The sequence below is a fragment of the Lolium perenne genome, chromosome 4 (assembly GCF_019359855.2).
Source record: "Lolium perenne isolate Kyuss_39 chromosome 4, Kyuss_2.0, whole genome shotgun sequence".
Lineage (NCBI taxonomy): Eukaryota > Viridiplantae > Streptophyta > Magnoliopsida > Poales > Poaceae > Lolium > Lolium perenne.
Window position 1 is genome coordinate 162,011,275 of NC_067247.2, and position 27,506 is coordinate 162,038,780.

The following is a 27,506-nucleotide window of genomic DNA, read 5'->3' on the forward strand; positions in this document are numbered from 1 at the left end:
TATGTGCTCACGCAATTTTTTTTTGAGATATTGACATTTTTCATGGCCTATGCAAAAAAAGACAAAATTAAGCCCTTTGAAAAGGCTTATTTTAGTACTAAAGTTTGTCTTTTTACAGAAGCCACCCTATAAGTCGGTTTTTCTTGAAACGACTTTGTGATCACATATAATGTGAAGCTGTACATATAACATTTTTAGCTGTAATTTTTTGATATTTTCAAATGTGTTCAAAATGTATTGAAATAAAGGGAGCATTTGCACCCCATAGCCAAAACGCCTTATCCATTTCTCTATAGGCAACTATTATATAATTAAGGTGACTGTATGTTAGCTATCGATGATATTGCAAACCATTACAGCGCGCTGCTGGCTTCACTATTTTTTGAGAACTCGTAGAAGATCTGCGAATCTTTGTATTAAGTGGACAGAGAGTTTACAGTGACAGGGTCGCCTAGAACCCTAACACCACCTCCACCTCTAGTGTTCTTGCTCTAACACCAAGTAGCCACTTGAGCTTCAGCAGTTCAGCCTGCAGGCTGTAATACAGATTCAGTAGATAGGGAGAGAGCTTGAATGCAGAAATTTAGGCTCTCGTTGAGAGGTTGTTCAAGAAGACTCCCCTTCAAAGACGCAAGTAGAAGTGTGAAACAGAAAGAAATATCGATCTGGTTTTGCAGAAAGGACAAAACCGGTTATGTTAGATTTGTCATCGGTTCCCGGCCATTCCAATCCATCAGTCGAAATGAGCAGGGAGGTTGAGCAAGTGTGCAGGAAAATTGATTGGGCATCTGGACGCGGTGGGTCGCCGCGTCGCAATAATACCAGACAAACAAACATCCTTTACGTGTGCATGTTGATCGACGATTGGTCGCCCCTCCGCGTCTCGCAGCTATCGAGCTCGACCCACCACATACTACTTTGCTTCTCTGCCCTGGCGAAATCAACGTTTGTTCCTAGGGTGGATCAGCCTCTCTGGCTCAAGGATGACTCGGATGCTCACAGCCACATGGATGACGGCAAATCCATCCCGGATGTTCCAAAACAAATCGACAACTTGCAGAATATAGTGGAGCAGACAAGTAGAAAACAAACGTCAATTAAGGAGAGCCAGCTTGCGATGCAAACAAAATAAGCTCTGAAGAAAAGGACATTGACATGGTGGTCAACTTCTCATTGGGGTTAGCCAAAATACTTATCAGAATGTGGACCGGGGCATATTGCCCACTGGTACGTCCGTCAAAAACCCTAAATGACATCGCTACTTCAGTAGTCGGCCAGTAAAAAAAATGCATTGTGACTTAAGCCAGTGCATAGTCGGTCAGCCAAAGATGTTACTAGTCCCTCTATTTCATAATTCTTGTCGCTTTTTATGTATCCAAATCAACGACAAGAATTATGAAACAAAGAGAATATTTTGTTATTTTTATCAACATGACAAGCCAAACCTACATGTCAGAATGGCACATAAGCTTTTTTTTTGCGGGTAGAATGGCACGGAAGCTGACTGGGCAAACAACCCGCGCCAAATTAATTTATAGGGGAAGAGCAGTGTATATATGGTCCATCAGGCTGAGTTATGCAGCTAGGAGAAAGGAGATAATTAAATCAAGGGGAAGCAACTTGTTGTCTGCAAGATTGGAGCCGCATCTCGGTTCTCCACAACCATTGGAGGCTATTGGGGCCTTGATGGGTACAGCTTATCGACAATTATATTTGACAAATGACTGCCTACAGCTATGCATACGCATACATACGGATCAGCATGATCCACATAATGAGAGTACATAACTGGTTGTTTGGTAATGGCCGGTGAAGTGATGAGCATCTGACTCAGCTCGAATAAATCAAACCGCGTTTTAACTCTTATTCTGCAGCTAGACGTGCGTACATATCTGTCACGAGTAAACTGTGGCGTCTGCTTCTTCCGTAGTATACTGTATCCATGATTTTGTTCACTTCTTCTACCAAAGAATAGTCGACGTTCTATGGGATATATAGCCAGTTGAACAAACCCAAGATCGGTTAACACATCAATCACTCGGAGTGGATCGGAGGACTTGACTTCACCTCTCAATACATAGTGTTCTAGCTAGTGGTAGCAGTGAAAGGCAAAGATTAGGCACAAGTGGAAAGAATCTGCCGAATCGGTGTACCCAAAGGGCCAAGGTTTCGCTGCCCGACATGAACGGCGACAACGGCTTGCTAGCTGCTTTCACTGTCACAAGCATTTCAAAAGTTCAGACTGAAACATTGATACTTCATGTTACAGTTTTCCATTTCTTGCATGCATCGTCAAGATTTTTTTTTTCGAAATGGGGAAAATATCATCTCAGCTTCTGCATACAAAGAATGCACATGATTTTTTTATTAGATTATTCACAACACCTTACAAGAGCAATACAAAAGATCAGCATCAAAGTCATCTTGCTGAACCTACACCAACTTACATCATCCAAAAAACCAAAAACCTTTCCAAGCCGCCCAATAGCAGGTGAGAAGCACATCCAGTCAAGCAGACTCTCAGCGCACGCCAACACACACGCCACACAAGTTGCTACCGATGTCTTCCTCGATCCCATCTTCAAGAGAGATCATCGCATTAACCTTGCAAGACCTGCCGTCAATGCCACCATGACGCCAGACGGCTCCACCATCATGCACGCATACATCATCCCGCATCCGTCGTCGATACTCTGCAGCACCATGCCACCAAGACTCACCGCCATCAATGTGGTAGATGAGTACCACTCCACCAACATCCGCCAACATCCAGCAGCTGCTCCAAAAACGATGCCCCAAGAGGTAGAACGACGCAGGTAGCGCCGCCATCATCCGATCCGGGAGACCCAGATCTAGGGTTTCCCCCGGAGCAACACGGTGGGTAGATGCAGGTTGCGACGGTGATGCCTTCAAGAAGGTAACGACGCGTAACATCGCCATCGCCCACCATGACCAGGGTCAGGGCACGATTTTCACCGGCAGCCGCACATCTCCAACTCGCCGAGTGTAGTGACGAGACAAGCAAAGACGGTGCCTTCGACAAGGTAACGACGCCAAGTGACGCCGCCATCGTCCGCCAAGACCGAGAGCGAAGCGCGGTTTTCACCGGCTGCCCCGTCACCCTAAGCTTATCGTCGACTGGATCTTCACCGCCGGAGATCTGTGCGGGATCCCAAGATCCCCCACCCCAGATCCCACCGAGGCCGTCCACCTCCGGAGAGGAGGTCACCGCCGCCATGCCCGGGGCCGCCGCCCCGACTCCCATGTGATGCAGGTGGAGCAGCCCGTCGCGTGGAGGAGAAGGCGCAGCAGACACGACCGCCTCCAGGCCCCAAGGGCCAAGATCCAGCCACGCCACCACCGTCGCCGCCTCGCCTTCCGGCCACCGACGCCGCGCACCACCACCACCACAAAAGAGATCAGGAGCGCCGCCCCCACCCCCAGGGTCTCGACCAGCTGAAACCCCCATCGCCGCCATGCCGCGTGGGCTTTGCCCGGCGACACCTCCGTCGACGGCGAGGGGAGGGAGGGGCTGGAGGGGGCCCGGAGGGCCGGTGAGGAGGGGCTACCCGGAGTGGCGCGGCGCCGCCACCTGGGGGGCGGGGGGTTAGGTCGGGGGAGATGTTAATTTACTAATGGCATCATCAAGATATATATATCTACTATCGTTTATGCTAACACAAGGAGTGAGGCTCATCCTAGTTCAATCCGTCCTCAGCGCTATTGTCATCTTTCATCTGTTATCATTGGACCCGCCACCATGGGTCTTCAAGGCGATTGACAAAATAAGAAGGGATTTTCTGATGGAAGGGAACAAATGCTGTGGAGGGAGGAAAATGCAGTGGAGGGAACAGATATTGTAAATTGAAATACACTATGCCACGCTAAACTGTTGGGGGGACTCGGCATACTCAATATAGAAATAATGAACACGGCCTTCAAAGTCCGGTGCTCTTGCAATCTTCGAGCGGAAGAGAAGAAACCTTTGTGCTCTCTGTCAACTCCGGTTGATGAAAAGCATGGGCCTCCTTGCGATCCAAGATGGCTGCTTGGCTGTTTACTCGTGGCAGAGTCTAGACCACGGATAACTTAGCAAAGCGTAATCTCCCTCACAATGATAAATGTGTTCTATGCAATGTAGCAGATGAGAATGCTCACCACTTGTTCACAGGGTGTGCGGTGGGCCGGTGGTATATATAATTTGGGACAACATCCTTACCTGGGCAAATTTGCAACAAATTACTCCGGTAATGGATCTTCCGCTCCGCGAGTGGTGGAAGCAGAGCAGATCAAGATTACCACAACACATTAGTGCAAAGTTCAGTTCACTGGTAATGATGGTCTCATGGTGTGTATAGAAGGAAAGAAATGCAAGAATAATCAAGAACAGCTTCAAGCCAATTAACGTGCTCATCGACCAGAATAAGGCAGAAGCGAGGCTTTGGTCGCTAGCAAGTTTAGGTCGCCTACAACTTCCAGGAGTCTAGCTCTTTTTCTACTAAGCATGCTCTTGTTTTTTCTGTTTTATCTGTGTGTTTCTTTTTCACCCTTTGGTTGACTCTTCTGTAAAACTGCAGCCTTTTTTATAAGGCTTTCCCTCTTCTAATACAACACATGCAGCATTTCTGTATGGTTCAAAAAAAAATCCACTACGAGTGTACTATTTTTTTGCGGGTAAACGGGGATTTCATTACTCAGAAAAGGTTACATAACGCTCAAGTTCCAGCTCCTGAAGCATGATATCATAACCTGAATCTAGCCATATAACAGTATGGCTTTCTGCTCTCGCTAAATTAGCAAGGCAGTGACCAACCCTAATCTATGACCTATCCACTTCTACAAAATTGTAAATTCTATTTTGACTAGACACGCGTTTAATCGCCAAAAAAAGATGCATGAGTGATGATCAATCAAGAGAGTGATCTTGCACCGCCACAGCCAGCTGGGAACAATCCGTGTCAATCATGAATGGCAACTCACTATATTGGAGGGATAGCATTAGTCCTTCTAAGTAAGGCTGGACAAACGGGCCGAGTTTTTGGCTCGGCCCGAGCTTTTCGTGGCTCGGCCCGAATTGAGCTCGACCCGCGGAAGAGGCAGACCGAGCCGAGCCCATTTTTCCGGACCGTCGCGGGCTTTTGGCTCGCCAGGCTCGGCTCGAGACAGCCCGAAAGCTCGGCGTATTTTTTTTTACAAATCAGAGAAGGTCAAAGTAGAGAGTGGGCTGATTTATGAAGAGAGGGAGCGAGGCGGTAGGTCACGCTAGCATGCTCAGTATTTTATCTCTTCGTTCTCCCACGCAATGCACGAAGCCCCCACGCGCCGCCGCCTCTGATGTCACCACCGCCGGCTAGCCGTCTACCTCGCGGCCCACCGTCCAGCGCGGCCTCTCTGCCGCGGAATCTCGCCGTGGCCGTGCCCTGCCGTCCACGACGTCATGGACTCGAAGATGGAGAAACCCCTCTCCTCTCTGTATGAAGATCCGGCTCCGGCGGTGAAGAAAACGAGCAGCGCCTCGCCGGCTCGCTGCCCACATCGCTGCTGTCGGCCGCGCGGCCGGACGTGACAAATCTTCCTCGTCCATGCCATCAACATCATCGCTTAATTTGATGTCTAAAAGTTTCAGAAATTGCAAAACAGCTCTCTGTACTGACTAGCTATTCTCTGTCGCTGTTCCTGATGCTTGGCTCACGAGCCAACTCGAGCTGGACCGAGCTAGAGGCGAGCCGAGCCTCTTTTTCCGGCTCGTGAGACAAATGAGTCAGCCCGAGCCGAGCCACTTTAGAGCGAGCTAAACTCAGGCTCGGACCGAGTCCAGCCCGAGCTGGCTCGTGTCCAGCCTTACTTCCAAGCATGCTTGTATTTCTGCTTCTGGCGCATCTTCACACCTTAAAAGAGACCGACAAGCCGGGAAAAGTATATGACCAGAATCATCACGTAGAATCATACCCAGACCTACCGAAAAGTCATCCACTTTGTAAGAGCCATCCATAATTACTTTAACCCAACCAGAAGGTGGCGGACGCCAAGGTTTATCAGGCGGTTTCTTCTTTTGACTGCAAGGCGCCAGGGAGATGGAGAGCGCTACATATTTTCCCTTCAGAATTGTTTCCACTGGTAGCTCTGGAACATTCTTTAGAGGATTCAAATAGCTACACAAAAAGTGTCGTGAACTCTCAATGGATGGCAAAGGCTTGCCATGAGTTATCTCATTACGTGTACTATTGTACTAACTAAATATATGGGAAGCATATATGGAGTTTCTTTTAAATGGGAAAGTTCCTAGACTTTGTATCAGTTGATGGATACACACGCATTTTATTACAAAGTTCAAAATATCAAGTTATTACATCTCATGGATCGCATAAGGTTGATATAAAAATCAATCATCCCAAAAGTAAAAGCATGTGGCATCTAGACCACTCTCAATCTACTATTATGCCTCCAACCAGCCGGTTGTAAATATATCATGAGCGGCCATCTACTTATATGTTGCGACGCGTATAAGTGCTTATGAAAAAAAATGCGATCGCACCTTGCGTCATATCCTCCACGCGAAACCCTAACCCTCCCCCGTCCCCCCATCCACCCTTCCTTCCATCCTCGCCGCCTTCGGAGGTGTAGCCGGTCGAAGACCACGACACCGGTGAAGGGGACGGTGGGGAGTTTAGCCCTTCGGCTCCTCTGCGCAGCCACAGGGAGGGGGGTCATTGCACGGGGCTCTCTGGTGCTAGGTCTTTGCTCCGAGGCTTCCCCTGGGCCTGCACTTCTCCACAGGCGGGCGACTTCAGCGGCCGCCCTCTCCCTGGCGCGGACGGGTGGATCGGGATCTGTCGAGGCTGGGGCGGCTGCTGGTGTGGAAGATGCCGCTACTGGTGTCCACAGTAGGGGCACCAGAGCGGCGGCTCCGAGTGGTGGTCTTCGACGTTGTCTCTCTGAGCGGCGGTCGTGCATGGTTCGCGTTCCTGGCCGTGAGGGCAGCGGGGCGGCGTGGCCTTGGATGCTGAGTGATAGCCCTAGGCAATTTGGTTGTCTCTGCTCCAGGTGTGGGCATTGTTGTCGACCCTGCTTCAGCGGTGGATAGCGCTCGTTGGTGCTCGATCGTTGCATGTCGTGGTTGCGTAGACGACTCGGTGGTGGTGGTCTGTAGCACACGTCTCTTGTCGTCGCCTTGTCATGCTCTTGGCAGGATGTTTGCTAGGGCAGTCTTTGAGTTGGGATGGACCGGGGTGGTATGGACATGCTATCGTGCTACATTGGAGCTGTGGGTCTCTTGATCGGTGCGGTTGGTGTCGGCGATGAGCTCGGCATAAGTGCTCTTGGGCTTAGGTCACATAGTTTCCTTGGGCCGACACCACTCGAGGAGATGTTGTCGGCGGTGTGTCTGGTTTGTTTCCTCTCTACGTCCTCATGACGGTGGCCGATGCTTGCGACGATAACGTCTTCGACGCCGTATACCTTCTTGGAGGCGCCACGAAAATGTCACTCCTTTCGCGTAGCCGGATCATGCATCTTCGCAAAACTTGTGTGCTTCTCCGGTCGGGGCAAAATATGTCTTCATCGACTCTAGGCTCATCCTCTTTGAACTTGTCGCCCCCATTGTCGCCATGGCTGCTCATACACGATGTTTTTCCTAGTTCGGTCGGCTACCTAGAAACGAGCCTTTTATCGACTTCGCCGGAGGGCCCGAGAAAACATAGAGCCGACCCAACACTTCATTTTTCTTTCATCTATCTTTGAAACTCCCTAGCCTATAATTCTCTGTAATACTTCATGCCTTCTTTCATTTTCCTTTATCGGGGTGCAAACATTTCTATGCAATGTAGCAGATGAGAATGCTCACCACTTGTTCACAGGGTGTGCGGTGGGCCGGTGGTATATATAATTTGGGACAACATCCTTACCTGGGCAAATTTGCAACAAATTACTCCGGTAATGGATCTTCCGCTCCGCGAGTGGTGGAAGCAGAGCAGATCAAGATTACCACAACACATTAGTGCAAAGTTCAGTTCACTGGTAATGATGGTCTCATGGTGTGTATAGAAGGAAAGAAATGCAAGAATAATCAAGAACAGCTTCAAGCCAATTAACGTGCTCATCGACCAGAATAAGGCAGAAGCGAGGCTTTGGTCGCTAGCAAGTTTAGGTCGCCTACAACTTCCAGGAGTCTAGCTCTTTTTCTACTAAGCATGCTCTTGTTTTTTCTGTTTTATCTGTGTGTTTCTTTTTCACCCTTTGGTTGACTCTTCTGTAAAACTGCAGCCTTTTTTATAAGGCTTTCCCTCTTCTAATACAACACATGCAGCATTTCTGTATGGTTCAAAAAAAAATCCACTACGAGTGTACTATTTTTTTGCGGGTAAACGGGGATTTCATTACTCAGAAAAGGTTACATAACGCTCAAGTTCCAGCTCCTGAAGCATGATATCATAACCTGAATCTAGCCATATAACAGTATGGCTTTCTGCTCTCGCTAAATTAGCAAGGCAGTGACCAACCCTAATCTATGACCTATCCACTTCTACAAAATTGTAAATTCTATTTTGACTAGACACGCGTTTAATCGCCAAAAAAAGATGCATGAGTGATGATCAATCAAGAGAGTGATCTTGCACCGCCACAGCCAGCTGGGAACAATCCGTGTCAATCATGAATGGCAACTCACTATATTGGAGGGATAGCATTAGTCCTTCTAAGTAAGGCTGGACAAACGGGCCGAGTTTTTGGCTCGGCCCGAGCTTTTCGTGGCTCGGCCCGAATTGAGCTCGACCCGCGGAAGAGGCAGACCGAGCCGAGCCCATTTTTCCGGACCGTCGCGGGCTTTTGGCTCGCCAGGCTCGGCTCGAGACAGCCCGAAAGCTCGGCGTATTTTTTTTTACAAATCAGAGAAGGTCAAAGTAGAGAGTGGGCTGATTTATGAAGAGAGGGAGCGAGGCGGTAGGTCACGCTAGCATGCTCAGTATTTTATCTCTTCGTTCTCCCACGCAATGCACGAAGCCCCCACGCGCCGCCGCCTCTGATGTCACCACCGCCGGCTAGCCGTCTACCTCGCGGCCCACCGTCCAGCGCGGCCTCTCTGCCGCGGAATCTCGCCGTGGCCGTGCCCTGCCGTCCACGACGTCATGGACTCGAAGATGGAGAAACCCCTCTCCTCTCTGTATGAAGATCCGGCGCCGGCGGTGAAGAAAACGAGCAGCGCCTCGCCGGCTCGCTGCCCACATCGCCGCTGTCGGCCGCGCGGCCGGACGTGACAAATCTTCCTCGTCCATGCCATCAACATCATCGCTTAATTTGATGTCTAAAAGTTTCAGAAATTGCAAAACAGCTCTCTGTACTGACTAGCTATTCTCTGTCGCTGTTCCTAATGCTTGGCTCACGAGCCAACTCGAGCTGGACCGAGCTAGAGGCGAGCCGAGCCTCTTTTTCCGGCTCGTGAGACAAATGAGTCAGCCCGAGCCGAGCCACTTTAGAGCGAGCTAAACTCAGGCTCGGACCGAGTCCAGCCCGAGCTGGCTCGTGTCCAGCCTTACTTCCAAGCATGCTTGTATTTCTGCTTCTGGCGCATCTTCACACCTTAAAAGAGACCGACAAGCCGGGAAAAGTATATGACCAGAATCATCACGTAGAATCATACCCAGACCTACCGAAAAGTCATCCACTTTGTAAGAGCCATCCATAATTACTTTAACCCAACCAGAAGGTGGCGGACGCCAAGGTTTATCAGGCGGTTTCTTCTTTTGACTGCAAGGCGCCAGGGAGGTGGAGAGCGCTACATATTTTCCCTTCAGAATTGTTTCCACTGGTAGCTCTGGAACATTCTTTAGAGGATTCAAATAGCTACACAAAAAGTGTCGTGAACTCTCAATGGATGGCAAAGGCTTGCCATGAGTTATCTCATTACGTGTACTATTGTACTAACTAAATATATGGGAAGCATATATGGAGTTTCTTTTAAATGGGAAAGTTCCTAGACTTTGTATCAGTTGATGGATACACACGCATTTTATTACAAAGTTCAAAATATCAAGTTATTACATCTCATGGATCGCATAAGGTTGATATAAAAATCAATCATCCCAAAAGTAAAAGCATGTGGCATCTAGACCACTCTCAATCTACTATTATGCCTCCAACCAGCCGGTTGTAAATATATCATGAGCGGCCATCTACTTATATGTTGCGACGCGTATAAGTGCTTATGAAAAAAAATGCGATCGCACCTTGCGTCATATCCTCCACGCGAAACCCTAACCCTCCCCCGTCCCCCCATCCACCCTTCCTTCCATCCTCGCCGCCTTCGGAGGTGTAGCCGGTCGAAGACCACGACACCGGTGAAGGGGACGGTGGGGAGTTTGGCCCTTCGGCTCCTCTGCGCAGCCACAGGGAGGGGGGTCATTGCACGGGGCTCTCTGGTGCTAGGTCTTTGCTCCGAGGCTTCCCCTGGGCCTGCACTTCTCCACAGGCGGGCGACTTCAGCGGCCGCCCTCTCCCTGGCGCGGACGGGTGGATCGGGATCTGTCGAGGCTGGGGCGGCTGCTGGTGTGGAAGATGCCGCTGCGGTGTCCCACGGTAGGGCACCAGAGCGGCGGCTCGAGTGGTGGTCTTCGACGTTGTCTCTACGAGCGGCGGTCGTGCATGGTTCGCGTTCTGGCCGTGAGGGCAGCGGGCGCGCGTGGCCTTGGATGCGAGTGATAGCCCTAGGCAATTTGGTTGTCTCTCGCTCCGGTGTGGGCATTGTTGTCGACCACAGCTTCAGCGGTGGATAGCGCTCGTTGGTGCTCGATCGTTGCATGTCGTGGTTGCGTAGACGACTCGGTGGTGGTGGTCTGTAGCACACGTCTCTTGTCGTCGCCTTGTCATGCTCTTGGCAGGGTGTTTGCTAGGGCAGTCTTTGAGTTGGGATGGACCGGGGTGGTATGGACATGCTATCGTGCTACATTGGAGCTGTGGGTCTCTTGATCGGTGCGGTTGGTGTCGGCGATGAGCTCGGCATAAGTGCTCTTGGGCTTAGGTCACATAGTTTCCTTGGGCCGACACCACTCGAGGAGATGTTGTCGGCGGTGTGTCTGGTTTGTTTCCTCTCTACGTCCTCATGACGGTGGCCGATGCTTGCGACGATAACGTCTTCGACGCCGTATACCTTCTTGGAGGCGCCACGAAAATGTCACTCCTTTCGCGTAGCCGGATCATGCATCTTCGCAAAACTTGTGTGCTTCTCCGGTCGGGGCAAAATATGTCTTCATCGACTCTAGGCTCATCCTCTTTGAACTTGTCGCCCCCATTGTCGCCATGGCTGCTCATACACGATGTTTTTCCTAGTTCGGTCGGCTACCTAGAAACGAGCCTTTTATCGACTTCGCCGGAGGGCCCGAGAAAACATAGAGCCGACCCAACACTTCATTTTTCTTTCATCTATCTTTGAAACTCCCTAGCCTATAATTCTCTGTAATACTTCATGCCTTCTTTCATTTTCCTTTATCGGGGTGCAAACATTTTTTCAAAAATGCATGGGAAGAACGAACCCGGCTCTATAGGTGCCTCGCGTCTTGTTCGATCACGGAGTATGCAATGAACAAAAAGAAATTCACTCCATTTCAATTCCTTTTCCGGCCAAATTGGGAAGAGATAAGCGGGAGTTGAATCCCTTAGTTTTCTTTCTCCTTGCGTAAGGACATGTACAATTTGGCAGAGTTATTTTCTTAAATTTTAGTTTAGTTAGAGGAGAGAGAATATAAAAGTTTGTCTTTTCTTAGCTAACGCATGATCCGGTAGAAAATAAGATAAAACGACTTTCTCTATTATATCATGTTTCTTCCCTTATCAACACATTTCTCTAGTGCTAAAATTCAATTAATCCTCATTGTTTGGTACTTCCTGCGTTCCAGTTCATACGGCTTGCGCGCATTTTTATATCGTAAATTTGACAGTGATAATATAAGATATATACTACAAAATATATAACAACAAAAAGGTTAGATGTTATTCTAATAATATAATTTTTGTGTTCTGCAAGTGATATTATGTTTGCCAAATTAACAATCAAGGGATACACGTAGAGATAATAAGAACCACAATGCACTATACCACTTATACCTATTGTCTTCTCCACCATTTTATATACCCTAATCAACTCTCCGATCCAATGCCTCCAACGATACTGGGGATTTTTAGTCTCCTAAACCTCAGTTTTTTTTAGAAGTCCTAAACCTCAGATGGAAGAAAGAAGAACCACGCCGACCATCCCGCCGCGAGACACCAGACTTGGTCACGAAGGGTGTCAAGCCCAATGGGCCGAATATATCACCAAGCAATATGCAGGTCGTTTAGAGCCCAGCTGTGTGTCAACGAGACAGCTGATAAGACAATCCATATCCAGCCCAAGTTTACAATGCAAATCCAGCCCAAGTTTACTCCGCAGGCTCCACCTAAACCCTAACCCAGCAATCGCTCGCTGTATAACTGCCCCTCCACAGAGATCATATCATCGCCGCCGAAGAGAAGCCCTTCCAGCCTCCAGCGTACTGCCCCATCACGATCTCTCCCATCTTTGCACGGCAAGATCTATTGTAGTATTCGTTTTGATCTATTTTTGCACCTTTTGCATCTGTCGATGGCAGTGACGATTTGCAAATATTCAAGCTCAACAGACCAAATCACAGGTCTTCTCTTTGTTTTGAGTTGATTTGTATGCCGATTATCCCGCTGAACCGAGCCATCTGTCACCTGTTTTTCTCCTCCGGATCTGTGTCCTTGCTTCCTTTCTTTCTGTAATTTTGTTTGGAGGACGATGTTACGATGAGGATAACAAGCTCCCTCTTCTGAAAGCATTGATGACAATCGCCGGCAGAATCGAACCTAATAAACATTGCCACCACTGAGTAACTATGTCGCGTCCTCAAATCTTTTTTATTTTTGGCTCTTGATTGTTCGTTTGCCTTTACCCACTTCATATCTACCAGATCTATTTGGATAGTGAGGAGGTAATCATGCATATCCAACACTTGATCCGAGGTTGGCTTGAGCCGGCCGTATGATGTCATCTTTGCATCTGAATCCATATGAGATCAGTGATTTTTATGTTTGCTGTTTTCGCTTTTGCTTGATTTCTTCGGTATCAGAGGACGAAATCTCGAAATAATCTTAGGACACCTTCTGACACAGTGCCTATTTTCCTGTGAATGAGAAGGCATTTATATTCTGATGATACCGGGCTTTTCCAAATCTTCTTTTTGTCGTTTTAATAATTTTATTTGTATCAGCAGTTTAAAGCCCATGATGATTAGCTTTATGTTGGAATTACCGTCAGATTCCAAATGACGATATTTTTGCGGCTTTCTGAGGCATAATAAACTGAATACTACTATCAATTTTACTGTCTTGATCAACAATTTGAATTTTGTTGAAAATTGTTCCATCTTACAATATCCTGGTGAGGAGCTCGGACCATAGGAAGTGCCGTATGACACTGTAAACAACAGCTGCTTCTCTCCACTGCAACTGTCCTGCCTTCGATCATTACCTTTGTGGTTTGGTCAGGTCCGGAGTCTCCATTTGCAGCTGGATAGATTCAGATGTGTGCGTGATTTTAAGCGGGTCACTGAGGGATTCTGTGTAAGCTTTGTTCTGTTATTTAAGTCTTATTATCTCTATATGTTAGGCCTGATACCACGGCTCTGGTAGCTGCGAGCACTGACCGAAGATTTTGATTGGGCCCAAATAGAGATATATTTCGTTTCACATGTTGATAGGAACCTGTGACTGCAGTTCAATCGGTTAGCAGAGCCGGAAATTGTGACTACATGCTTCTGTAGTAACTAGTAACTTATATAATTTGGTTGATAGTTGAGTTGACACTGGGGAATGATATGGCGATGATGATAAAATTTAGGCTTGTTTCTCAAAACATTCGCAGTTGCCGCCTAAGAGCTTTCGCCCTGCCAGGCTTGAGAGCTAATGCTGCTAATTCCTTCCTTGGATGTCTGAGCCTTAATATTATCCCCATTTGATATATTTCATTGTTTTGTGCGGCATGTTTTGTTATTGTTGCATTGCAAATGATGATAAATTTAAGGCTTGTTTCTCAAAACATTCGCAGTTGCCGCCTAAGAGCTTTCGCCCTGCCAAGCTTGAGAGCTAATGCTGCTAGATCCTTCCTTGGATGTCTGATGCAATGCTTTACATACATATCTGGTTTTACATCTATGGTGTGCTTTTTTCATGTTATCTGTCAACCAATTGTTTTTGGATGCCTGTTGGTGATCAAACTGGACCTTGTTTTTCAAAACCAAATTTCCTTAATCAGCTTGGTTCCTTGGATGTCTGAGGCGTAATCCATGAAGCAAACTTCCGATGCTATTCATACCATCCGCTGTTAGAGTGTCTTCTGGATTGCAGCTGGACAAGGCAACATGGGCGAGCTTCTTAAGCTCTACCTACCGAAGCACGGGCCATGTGTCACAGGCTTCATGAGATTGGGCTATAAGAGCATCCCCACTCGTTGGCGCTCCCCACACCCAAATCCGGACGAAACAACTGCCGGATTGGACGAAATTAAGTCGTGGGGAGTACCGTATTTGCAGTCGTCCACCCGGAGTTCGGCGGACATAGTTTAAATTCAAACAAAGCGCCGTCCTGCGCTACAAGTACGGCCAGTTGATCGGCAAAAGGAGCAAAAGGATCAGCTATAGATCGGCGATCGGAGGGAAATTACACGGAAACAGGCTCGTCGGCAGTCCCGGCCGGCACGGCGGTGTCCGACGGACCAGTTTCCTCACACGCCGTGGCATAAGCGGCTGCGGCAGCCGACGAGGAAGCAGCGGCAGTGGACGTCGAAGCAGCCGCAGTCGACGAGGTAGATGGTGAGGAAGCCGAGGTAGGAGCCGGCGGAGACGACGAAGGAGTGGCCGGAGTGGCTCGGAGGATGTCGCTGCGGTGGCCCTGGTACCAATTCCTTGTCTCCTCGTCCATCAGTTCCATGTCGCCGCCGCCAATCAGGAACGCCAAGTATGTGTTCCTCTTCTTCGCCGCCGCCGTCGTCTTCAGCAGGGCGATCCGGACGCCTTGGTTGGCGAGCATCTCCCGCCACCTGCTGTCGAACTTGTCGTTCCTCCCGTCGGCGTGCGACCTCAAGTCGGCCCAGCACTTGTCGATCGACGCCTGCATCCTGTCGGCGGGATTGTCCGTCCGTTTGAGCTCTTTGAGCTTCTTCTGGCCGAGTTCAGGGCGCCCTTTCGCCGCGCAAGCCGCCGGAGCGTCGGGGTTGTACTGCTCGGTCTTGCTCTTCGAGAGGGTCGTGCGAGTTTCCTTCCACTTCTCGTAGTTCTCGAGGCGGGCGTAGACGTTGAGGAACTTGAACTGCAGGCCGGTGTAGTCCATGTACATGTCCAAAGCTCGGCGCAGCTGGGGAAAAAAGAGCACGGCGATACGGGTCAGCTAACGACGATATACCTCGGTGATGCAGGGTCGATGGAGCATACCTCGGTCAGCTAACGACGATATACCTCGTGGCCGCTGATCGGCCTTTTTTCGACCTCCTCCTGTATGCCGTGCCATTTGTTGCACGCCGTCTGCATGATCCCCCAATAGGTGGCCATTGCTTTGTCTCCCCGGTACACGTTCATGTTCGTCTTGTTGAAGTAGGGATCGACGAGTTTGCGTTCCTCGTACGCCTGCCTCACTCGAAGCCAATATGTGTCGAACGACTGATTGGCCCCGATTATTCCGTTCGTGGACACGGTCATTCAAGTTTCGGCGAGGCACTCCTCTTCCTTCGGCGTCCATTTGATACGCGGTTCGGCAGGCGGCGAGTCCTTCCTCTTCTTCTTCCCCTTCGACAGGTTGGCGGCGGCTTGAGTTGGCTCTTCTTCTTCCTCGTCTTCTTCTTCGACGGCTTGGCTTCCGTCGGCAACATCCTCCCGATGCTCGTTGCGCGCTGCCGTCGCCCTCGCCTCCTCTTGCATGAAGAACCCCGGGCACGCAGCAGCGGCGGCCATGAAGAACCCCGGGCTCGCAGCGGCGGCCATGGAGCCGGAGGTGATCATCTCGTGGATCTCCTCTTCGTTCGGCGCCGCCATCGCACAACGGGAGCGGCCCTCGTCGCAGGGCCGGCGAGGTGCCCTCGAACTGGCCGCCACCACAGACGTCAAGCTCGGGCGGCGACGACGTGGACCTGGACGGTTGAACGTAGGCGCCCTCTTGGAACACGGCAGTCGGCGACGGCGAGTACAGCGAAGGGGAGAAGGACGACGGGGAACTGGTTGTACCTTTCGTCTTCTTCGCCCGCGGCTTCCTCGCCGGCGCCTTCGGCGGCATTGTGGTGGACGAGAAGACGAGGAGGAGAGTGGTGGTGGACGAGAGGACGCCGCCAGGAACTGGAACTGGAAGACGAGGAGAATGGTCAAATTCGGCGGGAGAGAATGGCCAAATTCGGCGGGAGAGAATGGGGATATGCAAGCAAATTGGAGGGAATGGGGATATGCAAGCAAATTGGAGGGAAAATCGACAGGATTTGATTTTCCTGTCGCCGACTACGCGGGTCCACACGACGTTTCGCGCCAAAATCTTTCGTCCGGAGTCCCTGAGCGCGCCCCGGGGGGCCGGGGATGGCGTGGGCTCGCCGGATGGATGAAGGGCCAAATCCGGACGAAAACGAGGAACCGGGGGCGCGACTACGCCGTCCGGATGTAAAAAAAGCTCGCCCGGGGCCTGTTCGGGGGGACGAGTGGAGATGCTCTAAGATCGGCATGTTTGAAATGAATTCGCCTGTCACGTAACATGGTGACATTGATGAAGACTTTGATATTCCATGCTTTTTAGCTTAAGGCAAATTAAGTTTCTGTGTCTAGGTTTCCAAGCTGGATAAACTGGAAGCTGCTTCAGAGCTTGAAAGGACTCACCTTCATTTTGTTGCTTCAGTCTCCTGCAAAACAATGGAAAAATGTTGCACTGTATAGGAAACTGAAATTCTATGTACTTCGATTCCTGTGAAAAAACTGATTACATCTTTCCAACTGTCGATGGAATACACACTCCTTGTTTTTGACCTTCGGCAAATTTGCATCACAAATTCCTTAAATTTGTAACTGTGGTTGTTTGTGGCTTTGCTGTGAAAGCGTCCGCTGGTTGATGAATTGTGTGTGCCTAGTTGTAAGTTACCCTATATCTTTGCTGGCCTTGAATATGGCCACCATTTTTTCTTTTCTGGTCAATACTTGCCATACAGATCGGAGGGGTGCTCGTCTCGACCAAGGAGCTAAGGGCACTTGCAGCCTGAGCAGGGACAATCCCCCACGATAAGTGGTGGCTGAATGATTGGTCGTCGACCTTATTGGGACCAAGGGAGTGGCAACGTGGTAGCCTGGTTAGGCCTAGGCGGGGAGGCGCCGGGCAATGGCGGGATCGGCATGGGTTGGTTTGCCGGCTGGTGGCCAAAATGAGGCAGAGAAGGTTGGGTAAGGACATTCTCGAACTAAAAACGCTTGGGAAGGGCCGGTGGCTGCCGGAATGGAGAGGCAGTGGTCGGACAAGTACGGCGGGTGGATTGGGGCCAAATCGTCATGGGTTCTGATGGCAGCCTTGCACCTTTCCCCCTTAGACATTGGTCGGGAACCCTAGGTTTGCTCAGGTTGGGAACCCTAGGTGGATGTCGGTTGTTGCTGTGGTCGACGGTGGGGCTGGTCATCTCTATCCTTTGCACTGTGTCAGCGACGTGTTCCACGACAGGGGACCGCAGGTTCCACTTTCGCAGAGTAGGAAGCGAGAAGTTCAAGAGGGATGAGAAGATGCCGGAGTTCATCAAGGCAGATATGCTAGCCGAGCTAGAGCGTCAAGGTCAACTGAAAAACTCCCTGTCTATCCCATTGCGGCAACACGAAACAACACAGCTGCACATCAACCATTGGGGTAGTAGGCTTGTCATGGAGTTGTGTGTTATGATGTACTCTCAGGATCGAAGGTGTTACAGTTTCATTTAAGATGTGTTCAATATCACCCAAGCTAACTCTTTCAACTTAATGTCATGAAAGGTTGCTTTCTGCTTCTGACGATGCTTGCATGGATTTCACTATCATACTTCAGTCCATTTGAGCTACTGATAATGGATGTCATGCTATTTATTTTCAGACTGGGGAGACGGTTACCATCAACAGAATCCGGCTAGGGAAGTGCACGAAAGGCCTCAACTTCACTACTTTGAGGAAATCAAACTCCTCAACGAGCTGAAAGATCCTAATATTATAGAGCAAATTGATGCTCTCCATTACACCTTGTATTCAAGTTCATGGAAATGGGCCTAGAAGCTGTCATACGTGACAGGAACATTATATTATCTCCCACTGATCTAGAGCAAATATCACTCACCGGGTTCTTATTAATAGATTTAATTTTGTGGTTATGCAATCAGTGAATTGTGTCTCGGACTACCGGAATTTTTAGAAACTGCCTATAGAAAGAATTTTTTTTTATTGATAACTCTCTTCATGTAGTATTATTATTTCTTATGCTCATATTTGTTTAGGCCGTCTATAAAATGCTGATTGATGGTTTTAATTTTCTACTTGTCAGTTAAGAACACGACACTTGTTTGCCAATATATGTTGATTTTACAATTTTTCCCAATTACACTATTAATTTGGAGTACCTTGGCACTTTGTCAGGTAGATAAATTTGTTTGCAGCTTCTTCCCAATGTCATTTTGAACACTTTCTGACCCCCCCCCCCCCCGGCGCCCGCAGTAGCACTTGCCGACCAACTAGTGCTTAAGTGAAGTATCCTTGAAACTGCTCACTTTTCTAGGATGTAAAAAAGATTTCTGGATAGAACATGTGTATAGAATATCATATTCTGAGGACATTTAAATTATATTTACTTCCTATATGAGATTTTTGGATTACTCTTTTGAATATCTCTACCTACAATTAGAGCGTAGCATGTTGTTGCCCGCTAAAATAGGAAACTATCCTTTTTGCATCTCTCAATAGTGGGTATTGGTACTAGGAAAATTCTCATTATTGTGGTTTCTACTCCTAAAACGGTTTGTAGCGTGCCATTGTTTCACAACTTCCCAGTTATTCTTCCTTAGTATTCACAAACTATATGTAATGTTTCTTGGTTGGATATGTCGGTCTCCAAGTTCATCAGAATCCATTTTGTTTTCCAAAGGTTATATTTTCTTTTCGGTAAATAAAACAGAATTTAATGTCCATATCCTTGGAGTTTTTGCATTTCCCTATTTTCAGTTGGCGCCTTGATCTCTGAATTGTTATTGCCTATAATAAACCCATCCTGGAAATAATCTATTTAAATAGCATGTACCAAGTTTAGTAAATATAAAAGTTGTACTAGAAAGGAAGTACGAATCTCCAATAACCTTGATACCTGATATGTCAACGGGCTTTTAGTTCCCACAACTAACTCTGAAATAACAACATGACACAAGGACTAATGACGCCGTTCAACAATGCCATGTAGGTGGCGCGGCGATGCGCACATGTTTAGCTAGTTGAATTTAAAAGTCTTCACTGGGCATTGGTCTCTACAACTTAACAGCTCTATTTTAGAGGTCAATAAAGCTTATCATTGTGTCCTCTCGTTTTTTTTCTTCTCATCCCTATTGCATTTGCCTCTTTCATAACCTTTTTAATTTCTCATGCAATCATGATGAAGCATCATGGTTGAGATCTTACTTGTCCACTAGCGGCCCTGATTTGGCATGTAACAATGTAGAATTGAACTAAAGTTTATTTTACAAGCATAAAACGTAAATACGCTATGGTCAACTAAGCGCAACAACAATAACTTAAGCTAGACAAGATAGGCACAAGATATATGTAATACAAGTGATAGCATGATATAAGTACTTCATGTTTGATGGCTATCACAAGAAAAGTGAACTCGAGTACAGAGGTAACCGAGACATGCATAGACGAAGATGTATTCTTGTTTCTCCTCACACGAAGGTACCTCATGTTGGAGAGACGCGGGTTACCGCGAAGGTCTCCTGAATGCCACGAAGGCTCACCTTCTTCTCCAAGTTAATACAACGAAGGACAAAGTCCTTTCCCTATGACTAGCTTTTCCTCCTGTTTGACACGAGAAATAATAAAAGGTAAACTAAATATTATCGCTCTATGGGCCAAAAGGAAAATGAATATGCGGGCGTGCCATATAAGTACACAAATTGAACACAGGAAACATGTACTTTTATTGATCTCTCAGTGGAAAAAACGAAATTACAAGATTCATTTATATATGCGCTCCGTGACCTGCTAGTGCGACCAATATGACTTGGGAGATTGTGTATTCTAGTTCACGATGCCACAGAAGGCTCCCGATTAATTACGTTCGTGAGTCAACGTCGTGGACCACCACTGATTAAGCAGCTGCAATGGTCGTCGTCTTCAAGTCTCGTCTTCTCCATGCGCTTGGTGTAGACGATGGTGATGTGATGATGAAGTGGAAAGCGGGACGGTACGTCCATCGCCCCAGCGATACTTAGACGTATTCTCCGACTCATCGATGTTCGATGATGAAGATGTATGGCCTTGTCATCTCAGACGGGTGGGCGGCCTTCGCCTCATCACCACTTGAGCCCAAGTAAAATTATTGGCATCCAAACAAACTATCAAAGTTGGCCCAAGGCTTATTTTCAGTGATACGATAGCAGTTGGGTCATTTACACGCGACGAACCAAAACGCCAAATTTCCATGCGAGCAACCAATCACACCCTAATCAACCATGCAACCAGCTGGTAGAGCTCCTATTGATCACCCTAAGCGACGATCCCGGTCGGCTCCGTTTAGGGAATCGGATGTGCCGGCTTAAGATGGACTTGGCCTAGGTTATGTATATACTCCCTCCGTCCACAAATAAGTGGACATCTAGCTCTAAACATTGTCCACAAAAGAGTGTACTCTTATCTTCTCAATGCATTTTAATTGCTCTCTCATCGCACGGAAATCAAACCCAATAATATTGAGCACATGATCTTCTTATTTTATACAAGCATTTAACTCATTGGAGGTGAAATAATTAAAGGGAAGAGATGCATCTTCCCAATATATTTTTCACTTCACTTCACAATTTATCTTAAAAAATCCGCATGTAAACTTATTTGTGAACGAATGGTGTACGCTGGGATTTGCTACTTACTTTCGTTGAGTTGGTGCGCTGCTGATATCTACGTAACGTTTGGCTATTTTTTCTTTTTTAATTTTTCTTTTCTTTATCTAGAATAAATGTTTATATTTGAAAACTGTTTAAATTTGAAAATTAGATCTAAAAAATGTTCAAAGTGAAATTCGTTCGGATTTTGAAATCTTCACATATAAAATTTTGTTCGGATCTAAAAAATGTTCAAATTTAAAATTTCTCTAGATTTTGAAATTGTTCATATTTAAAATTTGTTCAAATACACAAAATGTTCAAATTTAAAAAAAACTATATTTTGAAATAGTTCATATATTAAATTTGCTCAGATTGTAAAAATGTTCAAATTTTAAAAAAATTCATATTCTGAAATTGTGCATACAAATTTTTTGTTTGCATATGAAAAATGTTCAATTTTTTAAAAAATAGTATTCTATATTAAAAATACATTTTTCAAAATCTGAGAAATTTTTGTAAAATCAAACGGTTTATAAATGGAAATATTTTAAAAACCGAACAGTTTTCAGAATCAAACATTTCTTTTAGAAAAATAACATTTATAACAATTCAAATATTTGAAAAATATGAACTTTTTTTAAAGTAATTTTTTTCATAATCTGAAAAAAAATCATACTGTAGAATAGTATGGAAAAAAGGAAAGAATAAACCAGGTTTAATATAAAAAAAACCTGCTGTAAAAGGTAAAAACCTAGAAAATCACGCCAGAATCCGCAGCCAACAAACCGAAAAAGAGAAAAAGTGTAAAAACCTAAAAAAAATCCTGGCCCAAGTACACGAACGTGTTGCACTAGGCGATCGGGCCACTTCCGGTCTCCCGCCTAGCCTGGGTGCATAACTTGTACGTAAGAGCATCTGAGCGTGCATATATGGAACATGGGGGCATGTGAACCCACTTTTTGAAAAGTTCCGTTTGTGGTGTCAAAACATGTTTTAAAAATCGAAACACAAAATGATTTCCCAGATGATCTCAAATATGTGCCCTGGACGAAAAATGCATTTCCAACTAGGGTTCACATGCACCCATGTTCAAACCGGACTTTTCCCATCTAGAGCATCTATATAACGCGGCGCTGTAAATCGACTTTAGAACGTGCGCTATGCGGATGCAACACCGCAGCGCCGGCTAGAGCTTCACCTGACGCTGCAGTTTACAGTGTGCGTATAGCAGCTGAAAAAACGCCTCCCACCAGACACTGCAAACTATAGCGCAAACAACATATGCACAATTGTATATATTCAACAAGATCAAACAAATCAACTAAAAATCAAGAACAAATGATTGCAAAAGTCCACGTTTCATCCAAAATAGTGTAGTGCAAATGCATCACAAGTTCAATACAAATGATAAGCAAGTTCAACACCACATAAAACCAAGTTTAACACAAACGCATCATTTTTCAACATCCTCATCCTCATGGCCATCTCCATTTTGTCCTTCTTCATCATTGGACTCTTGGATGATGGTTTGATCACTTGAAGGAGGATTCATGGAGGCCATGAAACCCCCCGATGGTGCACCCATGCCTTCTCCATAGCCACCAATGCCTCCAATTTCACTCGTCGGTGCATTCATCATGCCTCCATAGAGTCCGAAGCCACCCATGCCTCCCATGGCATTCATCCCTCCGAAGCCTCCCATCCCTCCCATGGCATTTATCCCTCCCATGCCACCCATGCCTCCTCCCATGCCTCTTCCCATGCCACCCATGCTCTTCAAATAGTTTGCCATTAGTCTTTTTTAACCAACACTTCACCGCGAGCAAGGTTTATATATTTCAATTGCCTTTCATCCATGTTGGAAGTGTCTTTGAAAAAAGCTCTCTCTCTCTCTCTCTCTCTCTCTCTCTCTCTCCAATAGGCGTTGATGCTTTTCCATGGCCAACTTCTTCTCCTCCAATGCAACCTTCCTCTCCTCGGCGTCCGCCATTCTCTCCTCCAATGCGGTCCTCCGCGCCTCGGCCTCCAAGATTCTAGCCATCTTCCTATTCTCATTTGCTTCTAGCCTTGCATTAACCATCCTCTCCATTGCTTTTGCTATCTCACCATCTCTGGCCTTCCTACCTTTCGGCACCTCAACCATGGACAAGGCGGTGCGTGGGATGATGGCGGAGCGCGGGAAGATGGCGCCCTCGTCCGCGCCGTCGCCGCCTCCTTCGATGCCTTCTTGGGTTGACTGAGACCCGCCGCCGCAGCGTCGCGCTTGTTGCCTGCGACCTTCGACGTGGGTGGTGGCATCCGCATCGGCCGCGGTGGCACGAAAAGGAAACGAGCAGGGGTAGAACTCCCGGCGAAATTGGTAGCGGCGACATTGCTCCCGCCGCCGCTAGGGTTTGGCGTGGCCTGCGGCGGAACCTCTCCGCCGGAGGCAGGGACCGAGTAGGGAGGAGTTAGTGGAGTCTCGGATGCGTTGTCCAGGTCGAAACAACGCCGGTGATGATGGAGGTTGCGCGGAGACTTTTCAGAGTGGCAGTTGATCGTCACGCGCAAACGAAAACAATAGCGCGTGCTGTAGTCAACGCTCGAGATATGGCATGGCGAATAGTGCAACGCCCCGCCCGCGCTAATTTTTTTTGCAGCGCGCCTGCTGGAGGGGCGAAAACACCGATGCGCCCACGTTATACATCGCCTGCTGGAGATGCTCTAAAGCCTTGCATGCATGGTGAGCTATAAAGGGATTGATCAATGTGAATGTATAGCCAAAACACACTTAAATAAGTGATTAGCATAAACAACCATAAGCACTTGTACCTTGTACGGCCGCCCCCTCGTGTGCATTGATACGTGTAAAATACCACATGATTTTCGTTTGTCGGATACAAAATCAAACTCGACTTGGTGAGAAAACGAACTTAAGCGGCACATTTTGTTTGCAGCCTTTTCTTTTATGATGGGCGGCATTGGCCTGCCGTTGAAAACTTATTATTTTTCCTTCCAACAACTTTTATTCTTTTTCCTTCCAACAACTTTAAGATCCTGCATTATCTATTCCGCACCAGCTAGAACTTGCACGCCGGCAGCAGGTTCGGATCAGGATCGATCTCTAGCCCTAAGTCTGTTCAGATTTTTTATGGGATATATAACGATAGCCCTCGGGGACTTTCCCATCCCAACGCCATCAAGCTGAGCCGCTGCCTTCTCGTCTCAATACAGGGAGAAAAGGTATTACCGATCTCTTCCTTCTCTTCTTGTTTTTTTCTTCAGAAACTTAAGCATGTCAGGCTAGTTTTCATCACATCCAGACGTAGGTCAAATGGTAGATATATTGGTCTGGTAGCAGCCTTGTGCGTACTAAATTGTATTTTTCTTGTACAGATCGGAAACCGAACCATGAAGGCGCCTGACGGTGGTGACGATCCCAAGAAGTCGGGCTCCGAAGTCCGACGCGTCTTCCACCGGCCAAGCCAAAGCCTGACGTGCCATCAGGCAATCGGCGTGTCCGACGCAAGGATCGCGACGGCCGGCGTGACCATGGGTCGTCTAGGGAGTCATCACCTGTCCGATGGAGGAGGACGAAACCCAGGCCGGCCTTCATCACCCACGCTGTCACGGTCTCCACCGTCGAGTCGTGCTAGGCAGTTCGAGCGGCGCCCGCGCCGTACACCGACTGCCGCTGTTGCTCCGGCCAAGGCAGTAGAAGTGAAGGGAAGCTGCAATGATAATGCGGTGGAGATTGATGCACCACTCGCCATCCTATGGTATGATTAGTGTATCTTTCTTTCTAGAGCATTTGCATCTACACCCTTTTAAAGTATTTGCATGTCTCTCCATAGAACAACCTGGATGAGCTCATAAAGGGAAGGACCTCAGGTGATCGACTGAGCTCTCGAGTTGGTTTACTGTGAAGACGTTGCCAATGAAATGAACAAGCCGATCACAGTCCTTTGCTTTGCTAACTACGGGTGATGCAGAAGCCATCGCCGCTTCATCCGCCGCCCAAGAGAAAAAGCGCTAGGCTTCATCTGTAGATAGAAAGGATGCAGGAAGGAGTCCGAAGAAACCCTGCTCACTTGCAAAAGGTGATCGCCATTTATTCTTTTGTGAAGCTTACTCATAATATTTTTTATAGAAAGGATCATTATATTAACGTATCCATATCCTCTGCAAATGAGGCGGTGGAAGACGAGAATGTCACCAAGCGTCTCGCCGGGCGGGCTAAAGAACTGCATGCCACCGCGGAAAAATATTTCCAAGGGATGGTAATCTACGGGTGAAAGTTCCCGGTCGAGATGATCACGGATGTTGCTGAGGACAAGCCAGGCGAGAAACCGAAGCTCCATCTTCCCATGACGGACTTCACCTCTGAGCGAAATGTGGGGATTGTACGCATGTACTTGAAAGCCATCCAACTTCACCTAAGGAGGAGACCCTTCGACAAGGAAAACGTCATCAGCGTGATCCGGCTAGCCACAGCTTCCTGGGAGAGAGTACGGGGCATTGTACCCCGAAGACTTGTGCAAGTTGGACTCCGTGCTGAAATCCTTCGTCCATCGCCTAGAAGGGACGGTCAATCCAGACGATTATGTGGAACAGAATGTGGCCCTCGCAAAAAAGGAGGTGTGTCCATTCCTCAAGAAGCTGGAAGCTTCCTACTCCAACGTGTTCAGCCAGCTTTGCAAGTGATCTCCCAACACTGGCCGAACACGTTGGAGTAGGCAGCTTCCAGCTTCTGGAGAAAAGGACTTGCATCCTTTTCCGCGAGGGCCACATCATGTTCTTTATAATCGTTTGGATTGACCGTCCCTTCTAGGCGATGGGCCAAGGATTTCAGCACGGAGTCCAACTTACACAAGTCATCGGGGTATAATGCTCCGTACTCCCTCTTCCAGTAAGTCGTGGCTAGCTGGATCACGCTGATGATGTTTTCCTTGTTGAAGGGTCTCCTCCTTATGTGACGATGGATGGCTTTCAAGTCCATGCGAACCTCGGAGATGAAGTCCTTCATGGGAAGATGGAGCTTCGACTTCTTGCCCGGCTTGTCATTAGCAACAGGCGGGATCATCTCGATCGGGAACTTTGGCCCATAGATTACCATCCCTTGGAAATATTTTTCCGCGGTGGCATGCACTTCTTTAGCCCGCTCAGCAAGACGCTTGGTGACATCTTCGTCTTCCACCGCCTCATCTGCAGAGAATATGGATGCGTTAACACAATGATCCTCTTTACAAAAAAAAAATATTATGAGTATGTTTCACAAAAGAACAAATGGCGATCACCTTTCGAAGGTGAGCGGCGTTTCTTCTGACTACCTCCTCCATCCTCCTTTGCAGCTACGGATGAAGCCTGACGCTTTTTCTCTTGAGTGACGGATGAAGCGGCGATGGCTCCCGCGCCACCCGTAGTGGGAAAAGCAAGGAATGTTCGGCTTGTTCCTTTCATTGTCGATGTCTTGACGGTGAACCAAATCAAGAGCTCGGTCGATCACCTGCGCCCAGCCTCCAGCGGTAAGGCAGAGCATTCATCTTCCACCAACTTCAATCTCAGTCCAAGCCTCCAAGGTACAGTGAATAAGATACCTTAAGCGGCTGAGGCCCTAATTCCCAAATCTCTGATTAGGGCATAAGTTGTTCGCCTTTGCTGCTTGATTTTTTATGAATTTTAAAATCCCTTGTACAAGATGTGTTTAGTATATAATTCTCTTTAATTATTAAATTAGTCTTTGGTATATATACGAGCTGTTGGTGAGTTTTTTGAAGAGAAATTTTGTGGAAACGAGAAACATTTTTTGGCACTTGCCATCAATTAATTTATCATCTTTTGAATGTAGAACTCGTGTTGTTTGTTGCCACAAATAGCTTTTCAGGGATGAAATTTATGAAAACCAATTTGCATAATTGCATCGATAATTATATTAACATTATAACTTATTTATTCATGTCTATGAAAAATAGCTCATCACTTTTTGTTATTGTATGGCGTGTCGTTTGTTCTGTGAAATATGTATACTAAGTCTGGCCGAAAAGGATTCCTCTCTTGGCTTTTTTTTGTTGCCAGATGAAGCCTGTTCGCATGATTTTTTTTCTTGTGGATGGTCACCCGTCTTATCCGAAAGATTTACCTATGATTCGAACCTGGGTGAACAAGCTAACGATAATGAGATCTAGCCACCAAGCCTTGGTTCTCACTAAGGCTATTTAAATACATTATTGACGTTATTAGATTTTTGGTTTAGTTACATATACGTTGTTTCGAGTCGAAGTATTTAGTATATAGTTGTGCACCAGGGTTATTTTTTTCTAGCTTCGCCCCTAGTTCTGAAGTGCCTTTTTCCTTGGTATTTTTCGACATTTCACCGTGAGTGGGCTTTAAACTGTGCTGTTGAGAGATTTGAGTTCACAGCTGG

General features: G+C 47.4%; 9 non-coding genes across 9 annotated transcripts; all 9 read left to right on the forward strand.

Annotated features, from left to right (window-relative positions):
- Positions 1–12,609: 12,609 nt before the first annotated feature.
- Positions 12,610–12,717, forward strand: LOC127297776 (small nucleolar RNA Z107/R87). The gene has a single exon (XR_007849464.1). It is a non-coding gene; the product is annotated as a small nucleolar RNA Z107/R87 (small nucleolar RNA).
- Positions 12,718–12,785: 68 nt separating this feature from the next.
- On the forward strand, positions 12,786–12,882 carry LOC127297692 (small nucleolar RNA R30/Z108). Its single transcript, XR_007849385.1, has one exon. It is a non-coding gene; the product is annotated as a small nucleolar RNA R30/Z108 (small nucleolar RNA).
- Positions 12,883–12,966: 84 nt separating this feature from the next.
- LOC127297797 (small nucleolar RNA snoR31) lies at positions 12,967–13,058 on the forward strand. Its single transcript, XR_007849485.1, has one exon. It is a non-coding gene; the product is annotated as a small nucleolar RNA snoR31 (small nucleolar RNA).
- Positions 13,059–13,110: 52 nt separating this feature from the next.
- Positions 13,111–13,208, forward strand: LOC127297768 (small nucleolar RNA snoR31/Z110/Z27). The gene has a single exon (XR_007849457.1). It is a non-coding gene; the product is annotated as a small nucleolar RNA snoR31/Z110/Z27 (small nucleolar RNA).
- A 58-nt stretch (positions 13,209–13,266) lies between these two features.
- On the forward strand, positions 13,267–13,347 carry LOC127297780 (small nucleolar RNA snoR77Y). The gene has a single exon (XR_007849469.1). It is a non-coding gene; the product is annotated as a small nucleolar RNA snoR77Y (small nucleolar RNA).
- A 76-nt stretch (positions 13,348–13,423) lies between these two features.
- LOC127297765 (small nucleolar RNA Z112) lies at positions 13,424–13,606 on the forward strand. Its single transcript, XR_007849454.1, has one exon. It is a non-coding gene; the product is annotated as a small nucleolar RNA Z112 (small nucleolar RNA).
- A 50-nt stretch (positions 13,607–13,656) lies between these two features.
- LOC127297798 (small nucleolar RNA snoR2/U65) lies at positions 13,657–13,803 on the forward strand. Its single transcript, XR_007849486.1, has one exon. It is a non-coding gene; the product is annotated as a small nucleolar RNA snoR2/U65 (small nucleolar RNA).
- A 63-nt stretch (positions 13,804–13,866) lies between these two features.
- On the forward strand, positions 13,867–13,987 carry LOC127297844 (small nucleolar RNA SNORD14). Its single transcript, XR_007849526.1, has one exon. It is a non-coding gene; the product is annotated as a small nucleolar RNA SNORD14 (small nucleolar RNA).
- A 62-nt stretch (positions 13,988–14,049) lies between these two features.
- Positions 14,050–14,170, forward strand: LOC127297845 (small nucleolar RNA SNORD14). The gene has a single exon (XR_007849527.1). It is a non-coding gene; the product is annotated as a small nucleolar RNA SNORD14 (small nucleolar RNA).
- Positions 14,171–27,506: the final 13,336 nt, after the last annotated feature.